Raw genomic sequence first — 3,272 nt, 5'->3', positions numbered from 1 at the left:
CCAGCAATCCTGCCAGCTACAACCGGAATGATGTCTGGAACAATGCAACAGTCTGGAGTCTCTGCAACATGAACAACGCAGTTTCATTGTTTCCATTTTCTCCCTTAGGTGAAGTTGTACACATTCTTACAGTGGGTCATAGGAGCCACAAGGACCAGCTGGAGTAACTTGTCCTGACTTTCTATCTTTGTCTGGTTGAAACGTGAACTTTCCTATGTGTTTTTCTTTTCTCCTTTATTGAAAGATCTGCACTGAACATATTCTTTCCACTGGATCTATTAGTTGAAAATACCACACTTGTAGAATACGGCAGAATAGAATGAAGTTCTTCTGACACACACACACACAATGTCCACGGACACACTTTCTATTGTTACTGGAAAGATCTGAGCTGTTCCTTTTCCTGCAGTAAAGCATCCATGTCTCCACCGTTAGCTTCATCTGTGCTACATTCACAACATCAGCCAACACAGCCCTTGTTACACGCACAAGCTCCACACTCAAATGCTCTATTTCCTTTATGACGCCTGGCCCTTTTAGGAATGCCTTGGCGTTGGCATCCACATTCACAGATGAAATGAAGAACCTCTAGTTCTTCAGTGAACCCTGAGGCTTAATTCTAATGATTTCAAAATCCATACTGGTTTCAGAATCTTTATCAGGATATTTATTTGAAGTTATGCTAATTTTGAATTGAGTCTTATCTCCAATGGAGTTACTGGAGCACTTTCTTCCATTTTTCCCCTGGTCTATTCCCCCATTCTTTCAGTAGGAGTTGTGATTTATGGTCATTCCTCCTAGCAATTTCCTGTTTTCTGAAATGATTTCTGGAGAAAGGGATAGATATATTCCCACTGCTGAGTTGGAGATCACATTTTTCAGTTTCTTATAAACAGGCTGAAACTCTCCAGTAACTGCAAAAGAATCATCTGAAGATAATTTTCATTGAGTTTCTGGATAAGAATGGAAAGATTCTGGATGAAAATGAGAAGATGATCATGAATAATGGCTCATTGTGTACACATTATTTTCCAGATGACCTCATCTATCCTTTGGCAAAATAATGTCACTTTCCCATCTCCAGCAAAGCGAGAGCTGGCATCCTTGGAAAACACAGCAGCTGGGTGACATTCCTCTAGCCAATCAGTGATCCACACACTGAAACATGAATAACAGCATCAAATACATTCTCTGGAAGGTTCAAGTTCCCAAATATGCAGTTTACCAACAAGTCCATTAAATAAATACTTCTCCTTTAGCAGTGAGACTGAGCACAGTTTGGTAGCTGAATGGGCTGGGATAGTTCTGTTCACTTGTGCAGATTCCTGAGCTTTGTTGGCATTGTAGTAATATAAGGTATTGGTTTTCTCCACAATGAGACAAAACCTTGGGTCTGCCAGTGCTGTTACCCAGGGACATCTTCTCTGCTGTGGGCTACCCTGGTTCACTGCCTCCACCTTAAAAGCCTCCAGCTTTTAAGTTTCTCTCAATTCTCCCCAGCATAATTCATGGCTAGATAGTCAAGAAAGAGGAAATGTCCGTTATACATTCCATATCCTGACCTTCATTAAGAACCTCAGATGGATGTCCAGTGTTTGAAGAATAAAATCTGGAGTCTCTTATTTGCCCGCTAGTCCCTGACCCTATTCTGTCTCCTTACAGGCCATCACACTGGTTGTTGTCATGTAGGAACAATCACCATAGCTCTGGCACCTAACGTTGCCTGAACTATTCTCCTTGGTCCTCAGAGGAACTCCCAGTCATTTGTCCAAGCTCCAATCCAGGAAGCCTTGCTCAGATCCTCACAAAGCAGGAACCAAGTTCTTCTGTGTGCTATTCCACTATGGCATTTACGAGAGATGAAGGTAGAAAATGCATGATAAATGAGAATTTCTCCTCTAATATCAAAGCTGCAGCTTTCTATAACCAAGATACACCATAAAAAGTCAGGTGACACACCACTCTCCCCACTAGATAGATCAACTCGGCAAAAACTCAACAGAGAAACCACAGATCTAAACAGCTGTATAGATCAACTAGACTTAACAGACATCTACCGAACATTTCACCCAGCAGCAACAGAATACACGTTTTTCTCAGCAGCACATGGAACGTTTTCTAAAATAGACCACATTTTAGGCCACAAAGCAAACTTGTCTAAATTCAGAAACATTGAAGTTATACCTTGCATTCTCTCTGACCACAAGGGAATAAAATTAGAACTCAACATCAAAAGCCACCAAAGAAAGTGCGGTATCACATGGAGGCTGAACAACACACTGCTGAATCATGAGTGGGTCATGGAAGAGATTAGAAAGGAAATTCAAATCTTCATGCTATTCAACAAAAATGAACACACAAAATACCAGCTCCTCTGGGACACAGCAAAGGCAGTACTCAGAGGCAAGTTTATAGCTCTGAGCTCCTACATCAACAAATTGGAGAGATCTGAAACTAATTTAATGACACATCTAAACCTCCTTGAAAAAGAGCAGCAAGATAAACCCCAATCCAGTAGATGGAAAGAAATAATTAAAATTAAATCAGAATTAAATGAATTAGAATCCAAAAAAAATATAGAAAGAATCAACAAAACAAAGAGTTGGTTCTTTGAAAAACTTAACAAAATTGACAGACCCTTAGCAAATCTTATCAGAAAAAGAAGAGAACACACCCAAATTAATAAACTCAGAGATGAGAATGGAAACATCACCACGGAAACAACCAACATTCAGAACATTATAAGGGAATACTTCTCAAAACTTTATGCTAATAAGTTTGAGAACTTGACAGAAATGGACCTCTTCCTAGCAAATATTGGCATGCCAAAACTAAACCAAGATGAGTTAAACTATCTTAACAGGCCCATATCAAGTATTGAAATAGAAACATCAATAAGAGACCTCCCAGCTAAGAAAAGTCCAGGACCAGATGGTTTTACAGCGGAATTTTACAAGGCCTTCAAAGCAGAGCTCACACCAATTCTCCTCCAACTCTTCAAGGAAATTGAAAGAGAAAGCTCACTACCGAACACATTCTATGAAGCCATCATAACCCTCATCCCAAAACCAGGCAGGGACTCATCAAAGAAAGAGAACTATAGACCCATTTCTTTGATGAATATTGATGCAAAACTTCTCAACAAAATTTTGGCCAATCGACTTCAACAATTCATCCAAAAAATCATACACCACGATCAAACAGGATTCATTTCAGGGATGCAAAGCTGGTTCAATATACGCAAATCAATTAATATTATTCATCACATCAAC

General features: G+C 39.7%; 1 pseudogene; it reads right to left on the bottom strand.

Annotated features, from left to right (window-relative positions):
- Window positions 1-234: 234 nt before the first annotated feature.
- Window positions 235-1,568, bottom strand: LOC122106129 (annotated as a pseudogene).
- Window positions 1,569-3,272: the final 1,704 nt, after the last annotated feature.

This window comes from Dipodomys spectabilis, unplaced genomic scaffold (genome assembly GCF_019054845.1).
Source record: "Dipodomys spectabilis isolate Male_0828 unplaced genomic scaffold, ASM1905484v1 ptg000038l, whole genome shotgun sequence".
Classification (NCBI taxonomy): domain Eukaryota; kingdom Metazoa; phylum Chordata; class Mammalia; order Rodentia; family Heteromyidae; genus Dipodomys; species Dipodomys spectabilis.
This window is presented reverse-complemented; position numbering and strand designations above follow the sequence as displayed.